The sequence below is a fragment of the Cupressus sempervirens genome, chromosome 10 (assembly GCF_028749045.1).
Source record: "Cupressus sempervirens isolate cs-2001-9-10 chromosome 10, ASM2874904v1, whole genome shotgun sequence".
NCBI lineage: Eukaryota > Viridiplantae > Streptophyta > Pinopsida > Cupressales > Cupressaceae > Cupressus > Cupressus sempervirens.
This window is the reverse complement of record NC_143127.1, coordinates 474,989,750-475,000,148: the sequence shown is the minus strand read 5'-3', so window position 1 is coordinate 475,000,148 and position 10,399 is coordinate 474,989,750.

Below are 10,399 nucleotides of genomic sequence, written 5' to 3'. Positions count from 1 at the left end.
GTGCAAACATTCGGGGTTAACGAAATCTAACGCTAGTCAAACAACATGATCATCACTAACGACTAAAGATCACCACCATCAATACATTGGGCTTACCTATCTTCACAACAAACATTCAAACTTTCTTTTTGTTTCCATCTCATCTAAGCTTTATTAAAATTAGAGCCTTTAACCATATAAAATGGTTATCTTATGAAACAAGGTACACTTCACCTTGATTACACTAAGCCACGAGCCATCTAACCAATACAAACAAAAGTATAACACATGGATATGAATATGTGAATTCAATCAATGTTGGAGTTCAATACTTATCAACTTGGGGAAGAGGTGGCATTGAGAATGGCAAATTTGTGGCAGTCTCATATCCTTTAAGGGATATTATAATAAGCATGGGTTTTTTATCACCATATTTGAATTTCATCGATGGTTATTGAAAATTTAGGTGAGTTATGGCTTATATAGAGAAATGTTGTAAAATTTATATTATATTATTGTATGATTTAAACAAATTTAGAAATTAATTAAAGAGAATTAGAATTCATTTTAGTTTTCTTATGTAACTTTTTTTTTTAATGTTTGTATTAGATCTAAGTTCTATAAAATGCGATTTATGTTTTCTTGTAAAATTTGTCAAAGAATTAAGAGTTCATAAATAAAAGATGCACAATTATATTTTTTTTTTGGATTGGTAAGAGGCTGAAACCAAGAGCTATTAAAAATATTATATGTTGTGATCAATTATTATTATTTATTAACTTCAAATATATTTGAACCCAAGACCTCTCTGATAAGAGGTTCACACTTTACCATTGTATTGTAGGCTCTTGCTTAAGATGCACAATTATAATTGAAATATAGAAGAATATGTCCATTTAAAAGTATGTGAATATAGAGAGGATGAAGAAATACCTTCATCCAAATAAATAATAGGTTGATTAGTCAATTAAAGAGCAAAGCCCCATGAGATTAAACTATTTTAATTGAAGTGAAGACACCATTCAATCAAAGCCAATTATAAAAGAAACTTTTGGTAGAGCTAGCCCAAGATGTAAAAAATAAGGTTGGGAGGCGAATCCCAAATATAAGTTTCAGTGATGTGTAAGTTCTAGTGGAAAGTGTTTGTTATTTATGTATTTGATGTGTTAGTTTTAGGACTATATTTCTCATAAATACATATGAATATTTCATTTATGGTTAGTACACATAAATAAATTGGTACCTCTTAGGCTTAATATAGTTTATGAATTTGATTTTTTTTTATAATATCTTCCTTGTGTTAAATCTTACACTCATACATCTTAATTTTATGATATTCCTATGTGTAACAAGAAAACTACTTCAAAGATAGGATGGCCACTTGGTTTCTGTTGAAAGAAGGGGGTTTTTTGCCCTACATGCAATTGATGGTGGGGTACAACGAGAATTGTGCCCTCCAATTTGTCAATGGGTGGAATGACAGAAAGCTCACCATCAATGGAATCACCTTCCAAGTGACTGAGGAAGTGATTGCCATGGCAACTGACCTTTCAATGAGGGGTAAAAAATGGAAAAAGGTCACTAAAACTACTAACGAGGCTAGCATGAACAATTTCTTTGCGGAAGATGAGGAGCCGGTTCGATATAGAGGAGGGTTTAAAAGGGACAAGCTGCCAACCCCATGGGATGATGTGTGCTTGGTTCTCATGAGATATCTGATGCTGGAGGGCAAGTTCAGTGTCCATTACTACTACCATTTCCCTTTGTTAAATCATTTTAGAAATAGGGATTTCATTTCTATCCCGTTTTATCTTTTGCATTCTCTTGAGGATATGGTTGTGGATATTAGGGAAAAGAGAAGTAAAGGGCAAAACTATACCATAATCCATCAAGGCCTAATTTTCTACCTCTACCAGTTTCACCTTGCCCTATGTCCCCCGAGGGTGGTGGTGGTTGACAACTAGCGCCACCGCCAGAATTCACCCCCGAGCACTAGTACTGGTACTAACATTCACACCCCCCGCCCCTCCCCTTGCCAGGAAAACAAGAAAAAGAAAAAAATTTATATGGTTGTGGAGCAAAATGGAAATAAGAAGATAAAAGTTGAAAAACCCATAGAGGTGGATGAAGAGGATTCGGAGGAGGAGGCCAGAGGTAAGGCAAGGAGGAGATCTGGAAGACTTGCCCAATCCTAGGCAAGGCATAAATAAAAATCCAACAGATTCAGGGTGGAGGAGGTTGAGGAGGAAAACTCAGAAAATAATAAAGAAAAAAGGGAGGAGGAAGAAGAAGGAGGTAAGGAAGAGGTGGAAAGAAGTATAAACTCGTAAGATAATTCTATTGAGAATACACAGATTCAGGTTTCTGCTGGTAATGCTAATACCACGAAGGTTACACATGTGTCTGCAAGCTTTTCCCTCCAACCCATAACCTTCTGTGAAGAAAGCAGTAAAATGAATACCTCCCCCATAACCATTTCATCCTTGACCAAGGAAAATTCTAAGGCTTTTACTAATCCTAAGGTTTTGCTAAAATCTAGGTCTAGAATACCAAGGAGGAAACAAGGAAGATGGAAATGGAAACCAAGGAAGAGACCGAGGGGCAGGTGGAGCAGTATGCCAAGCTAGAAAAGAGGGTTAAAGTTTTATAGGAAGGGTTCTTTACCTTCTCTAAATTTAACCTCAAAGTCACCCACGTCACGACCACCACCCTCTAGTTGTTGGCGTAGGAAAAGGAGGATACTAGAATGGATACGGAGGACCATAAGCCACTCTTCAAATTCCTTGCTGATGACTAGTCCCGGATTCTGCTGGTTGCGAAGGGGAAGGAGAAAAAAGAAATTTAAGATTTTGAGTTTAATGGGATCCTTGGATCCAAGAATTTTATGTTTATCTACTACTTTTGGTTTTGCTAGTATCTAGCTGTAATTAAGACTTGGTGTTGGCCTATTTTACCAATAGTTATCTGGTTGAACTTTCGTTGTATTAGATCTTCTCGACTTTTTAGTTTAGTTGTTCCTAGTATTATGTTGTTTAGTATCTAGTTGAAGTCTCTTTGGCTTTTCGATGTTTTAGATAGTTTTTTTTGCTTGCTGGTGGACATTGCTGGTAATGTGTTGGTTACCAACTTTTTTCTTGTAAGGGCTGACCCCCTAGTTTTGGTCGCTTTATATTTCAAAAACAAGCAAACTACATTGTGATGTGAATATTAGGATTTAACTGTGTCATTTTGAGTCAAACTCGATGACCCATGTTTCATGAGTAGTGATTCAACATGAATCCATCTCTCATGAGAATAAATGGAACACTTAGCACTCATTGGATCTAGGTGATGCTCACAGGGGTGAAGCACCGAGACTTCCCGAGAGGTCACCCATCCCAGTACTACTCCAGCCTGAGTGTGCTTAACTACAAAGTTTCTTCCACAGTTAAACCCAAAGCTTGCAACCCCATTTGCAAACTACATGTTTCCATTTTATTTTCTTCTTATTTTCACATTTTGCTTCTTTGATCATTTGTATTTCAGCTCTATAATCCAAGTCACATTTGCCACCATGTTCTTTTTATTTTATTTTATAGATCAAATTTGGTATAACCCTATCCTTCATTCATATTTCACAAGGACCCACCCATTAATTTTTATACCTCTTATACTTACAACACTAGAAACTCCTAGTAAGGTTAGTTTATTTCCCAACACCACCTTTCCCTTATAAGGCTTATTGCTTGCATTAGTCAACCATTACCTATTTGTATTACTCATAATTTACTTTAATTTCTTCCTCATAATAAAACTCTTATATCACCATATATTCCCACCTTTTTACATACGTTACTCACAAATCCCCATCCATTTCCTTTAGTACCATATTATAGATTTCCTAGTAATCATATTGTCCATTGCTTCGTATCCATCCACATTGTACATATTTATTCTACCTTATCTCACTTGTCTTACTATTTCATGCTCCTATTGGTTGTAGATCCCAAGACCCACATCCTCCATACATCATCTTCATTATAACCCTAGTCTCAATCCTATAGTGACCTATATACATCATGATCTTTCTTTTTCTTTTTTGATGTTATTAACTTTTATAATAGTGAATAAAAGCTTCATTATAATGCCAATTGGATTATTCATGGAATAGGAAAATATCTATTTATAATCACTGAAAGACCACAAGTTATAGTTTCTATGATTTTTAATAATTCCCCTAATGCTCCCAAGCTAATAGGTGCATCATTTACTATGTTTCCTAATAATTTATATTTGGCTATTAAGATATTATATAATTATAACATACAAAATGGTGATTAATCAAGCTGGATAAATCACTTACCAAAGTATGTTTAGATGTGTTGTGTAGGAAGAATACCAAAATCCCACCACAACAAAAAATTGATTAGCACATAGGGAAGTACTAATGTGTGATATTCTCAATGTAGGTGTTCCTTGGGTTTTGTTCCTTCTTTTCCTAAGAGAAAGAATCATAAATGATATGCAACCTAATCTATAAAAGTAAGTGTTGCGAAATAACAAAGAAGGAAATGTATTCACATTGAGGGTAAGTAGAGGATGGAAGACGAGGAATGAAAATAAACTATCTAACTTTAAAAGAAATAAAAAAAAGCCAAATTTAGAACCTACAAACTGGAAATTACTGACTGTGAAAATTTGGAAGTCCTAAGAACAAGTTGATTTCTGGGGTATAGGTCGAGTTTGGTGCTGGTCAAGGTAGACTTGTACCTATTGTTGACAATGTTGAAGATTTTTGATACTTCAAAGATTGTAAAGAGTATGGAGATGAAACACATATTGTATTGATGATAGGTTTTGTCATTGATATCAACATGTATTTTGTGGTTGCAAACAAACTCAAGTTTTGTATGTTGTAGGTTATTGATCAATATAGTACAGAGAGTGAGTGGAAATCCTAAAGAAGGAAGCATGCTTTTGCATTGTAGAATGAGTATAGACATTATGTCTATGGTTGCAGTATCTAATGTGATGTTTTGGATGAGTTACAAATGTTTTAGTGAAGACTAGTAGGAGACCTATGAGTAGGGAATCACACTAGATGCAAATGCAGTAGTTTGGTTGTAACCTGATGGTAAGGTGAAATTAATGATAACACACACAAAAGATGGTAGAAGATTCAAAGACACACATATTTATTTTGGAATGTGATGAAGGGAACTCCCCTTAATACTACAAACAAATAAAAAATATATAGAAACAACAACAATTTCCAAGAACCACAAATGGGCTTCTTATTATCTCCAAAAGTATAGAATTATAGATGTTGGGATATTTAGAATAATCATTTATACAAGGTTCAAATGTATAAATAAAACTTTTCAACACTCAAAAAATACATGTGCATGCATTCATCATTCAATATCGTAAACCTTAAGTATATTACTGTCCTAGGTCAAATGAACTTTGCAGAAATGTAAACATGAAATACCACAAAATCAATCACACATTTTGAGACAAGGATTTAATGTGGAAACCTAATTTGGGAAAATCATCAATAACATGCTACAATTTTCTACTCTTTTGAAGTGACCCCTGTGAGAGCCAACCCTATTAAAGGTTACAATGCACACTGTTAAATGTGACCTTGGTTAAAGGATTTCAATCACCCTATTAGGAGTGAGCCTTGTTGGAGGAATTTAGAGCATTTCATTAGAATGTCACCTTGTTAAAGGATTTACTTATGACTGCTAGGTCAACCTTAATCCAAAGGATTTGTCCAAACTGATATAGTTGTTAGAAAATAACAACAGGACTTGATTTGATAACAAAAAAAGCTCACTTGCAAATTATAGATCTCATATTCAATCCTCCATTCTTCTTGGCATTCAATCACCTTCATCTCTGATTGCTTGTTCACCTTTCAAGCCTTAAGCCTTTTCTCTTAGTAAGCCAACTATAGATTCACTACTTTGACCACCACATGAAGAAACACCTTCTGACTCCTCTTGTTTTCTCACACTTTGCTTCTAGCCTTGATCTCCTTATATAGAGAGTTTTGATCTTTTTCCACCTAACCACAATCATCCATTTTAGGATTAGGTCAAATTCATTGAATCTTCCCATCTTTCTATTTTGTTCCTTCTAGAAACTTCTCTTACAATCCTCTTTGAATTCATCCGAAAATGGTTTATCTTGAATTCTGTACCACCAACTCACCAAAATTATTTTCAACATGCTTTACACAATTCAAGAAATCAACTTTGTCGGATCAAATTCATCAAATCTTTGATTAAACTATTTATATAGTCACTCGGCAATAACATGATGATTTCTTAACAATCATTGACTTCTGATGCTCGGCCAACACTAGGTTGCTTGACATGAACTAAGTCTTTTCTTAGTCAATTTTTTCATTCTCTAACACTCGACACATGCTAAGATTTTCTCAGATGCAACTAAATTTTTGCTTGGCTTGACCTAAATTACTCGACTTCCACTATTTGCTCGGTCAGGCTTGGCAGACACATTTATTTTTTTAGTCTTTCTTCTTGTCTTAGATTTAATAACCTTTCATTTTAGCCTTAAGTAGATAAATAATACACTATATTATCAAGATATTATTTGGTCTTAGTGCTCATTTTATACACCATATAGCTCAACATTTCTCTAGGTTCTCTTGGTATCCTTTCTTTTCAAATCCTCTTCATCAATCAATCAAATGATAGCATTCAAACCAAAGTAAGCAATTGTCTTACCAACAAGTAGCAGGTTTGACATTAGTGACAAAATAATGATTGTCCCATGATAGGTTTCTTTCATTTCTATACTTCAGCAATATTCTTTTCAACAGTCTCCCTCTTTGGCATTGATGGCAAACCAATACCAACAACAATACCAAAAAGAAACTTAATACCTTTTATTGAAATCTCTCCCTCTATTAGTATGTGAGCCTTCCTCTATATAGGTTACTATTTTCTTTTCTACAATCTCTCTCTTTATCTCTTCATCTTTTTGATAATACTCTCCCTCATACAGTCTTCTTCCTCTTTGACAACAATCTTTCTCCCTCTTTCTTGGTAATGCTATATTTCTCTCTCTGATTTCTTTGATATCTCCCTCTTTGACAACAATGCCAAAGACTTGTCATCTATTCATGTAGATATAATCAATTCAGGTTCTCCCTCTATCACCTTGCATGTGAGTGTAAATCTTCTATTTCAATTCCTTCTTTACTTTAGGCAGTTCCTAAAGTAAGATCCAATGCATCAAGTTGTAAAGTATGCCATTCAACTTAGTTGATATAGGGCACTACTCTTACTTCTTAAGTAGCTTTGGATAGGGGTATCACCCCTAGCTTACCTCTAAGATATTCATGTGCATCCTTAGGTAAAGCCTTTGTGAATATATTAGCTATCTATTCTTTTGTATTCACATATTACATTCTCACTTCTTTGTCTTGAACCAATTCTCTCAAGTAATGATACTTGATTGAAATGTGCTTTGTCTTTGTGTGCATCACAAGATTCTTAGATATGTTTATAACACTTGCATTATCATAGTAGAGTACCATAGGTTTAGTGATTTCTTCCTTCATCCCTTTAAGTAACTATTTAATCCATACCACATTTCTATAGTTCACTATAGCATCTACATATTCAACTTCAGCAATAGATTGTGAAATACAATTTTGTTTCTTTCTAGTCTAGGAGAGTAATCTTTTTCCTAAGAAAAATGCTCCACCACTTGTACTTTCCCGTCATCAATGTTTCCAACCCAATCAAAATTTGTATAGGCTCTCAATTCAAATTTTTCATTTTTCTTATAGTATAGACCATAGTCTTCTACCTCTTTCAAGTATCTCATAATCCTTTTAACAACCACTTAGTGATTCTCCTTAGGATTTGCAAAACTCCTCGCAAAAATCCCAATAGCTAGTGCAATATTAGGTCTTCAATGAACTACATATTGCAATTTTCCAATCATAGACCTATACAATGTTTGATTTACTTCATTAAAATCATCAATCTTGGATAGTTTCTATCTAGTCACCATGGGAGTACTAATTGGTCTTAAATCCTCCATACCAAAAGTTTTCAAGATTTCCTTTACATACTTGGACTGAGTAATGTAAATACCATACTTCATCTGATATACTTGTAATCCAAAAAATAACTTTATTTCTCCAAACATAGACATCTCAAATTCTTTCATCACTTCACTTACATATGTCTTACACAATGCATTTTTTCGCCCAAATATGATATCATCAACAAATATTTTAGATAGTAAGATTCCTTTACCTCCTATTTTCAACTACATATTGTTGTTGTCATCAATTTTCTCAAAACCAATCTTTACAAGATAGTTGTGTAGTCTTTCATACCATGCTCTAGGAGCTTTCTTTAAACCATATAAAGAGTTATGCAATCTACATACCATGGTTTTGCTATTTGGATCAACAAATCCTTCATGTTGTTCTATGCAACCTCCTCTTCTAGTATACCATTTAGAAATTCTGACTTAACATCCATTTGATAAACTTTGAATCCTTTATAAGTAGAGTACGAAAGTGGAGTTCTTACTCCTTCCAAACTTGCAACTAGGGAAAATGTCTCTCCATAATCAATTCCCTCTTCTTGTGCATATCCTTTGCAAACTAACCTTGCCTTATTCCTTGTAACTTCACCATTCTCATCTAGCTTGTTTCTATACACCTAGTTGGTTCCAATAACATTCTTATTCTCTGGTTTGGGTACTAGTGTCCAAGTTTTGTTCTTCTCAGTTTGATCAATTTCTTCTTTCATGGCTTGATTCTAGTCTTCATTCTCTAATGCATCCTTCACTAATTTAGGCTCATGCATGCTTAAAAAACATGTGTCATTTCTTAACCTATTCCTTTTCATTGACCCATCTTCTTTTCTTCCAATGATTTTTTCAGTAGGGTGATTTCTTTTAACATACTTTGATAGTCTTGGCTTTATTATTTTTTCCTTAATAATAGGTCATTCATGAAGTTCAATCTTAGGTTCACTATGCACTTCTTTATCAGGTAACTCAACATTTCTTTCATATAAAATGATCTTAGTATTAGAATATGCCTCAACTTCTGAATGCAACTCAACTCCTAAATGTAACTCAACATCCATTGTATGTGACTAAATAATCACTGATTCTTGTTGATTAACAACTTGGTTTACAAAATCATCAACATTATTGGACATACCTTCGTAGTAGTACATAAAGCTTCTATAATTTGTAGGTTCCTTCTTTAGTTCATCTTCATGTACTTTTGTATATTCATCAAATTTTACATTTTCACTTTCAACAACTTTGTTAGTGTTAGTATTTAAAAACTTATAAGCTTTACTTCTTGTGGCATATCCTAGGAATATACCTTCCTCACTTTTGCATCAAGTTTACCATTTTTGTTTTCCTTAAGAATGTAACAATCTCTTCCAAATACCTTAAAATATTTGACATTGGGTGAGTATCCATACCATAATTCAAAAGGTGTGGAATTTTTACCTTTCTTGACTTGTACTCAATTCAAGGTATAGAAGGTTGTACTAACAAATTCTCTCCACTATTTCAAAGAAAAATTCTTCTCCATCATTAGTGTTCTAGAACAATCCATCATAGTTTTGTTTCTCCTTTTAGCAATCCCATTTTGTGGAGGGGTCCTAGGTGCAAAAGTTTGTCTTTTGATTCCTCTGTCATGGCAAAAATTGTTGAACTCATTTGACGTAAACTCTCCACCTCAATCAGATCTCAAACATTTCAAGCTTTTACCAGTTTCCTTTTCAACTCTTGCTAGATACCATTTAAATATTTGAAAAACATCATATTTCTCTCTCAAGAATATTACTGTCATCATTTTAGAGTAACCATCAACAAATAAGATAATGTACTTGCCACTTTTGTAGCCTTGCACATCAATTGGGCCACTTAAATCAGTATGAACTAATTCTAGAATTTCTTTTAAAGTATGAGTCTTACTTTTAAAACTAGACTTTTTCATCTTGCCTAACTAACATTGTTTGCAAATCACATTATCAAGTTTCTTCAATTTTGGAAAACCTCTGACTCTTTTCATCTTATTGATACTAACCAAATTTTCAAAGTTTACATGACATAACCTTTTGTGTCATAGCCACACATCATCAAATTGTATAATAAGATAAGTAGCATCATTCATGTCAAGATAAAATAGATTACCTCTAGTCTGATCTCTACTTCCAATGAGTTTTCCATCAGTGTCATCTAGATCTTAGCCTTCTTGTTATCAAATTCAACTTTGCATCCTAAACTATTCAATTGTGACACACTTAATAGATTATAGTTAAGTTCTTCCACATAGTAAGCATTGTCGCACATGATCTTATCTGTCAATCTTATTGATCCTTTACCTTTTAGTAGACATGGTGCATCATTACCAAAT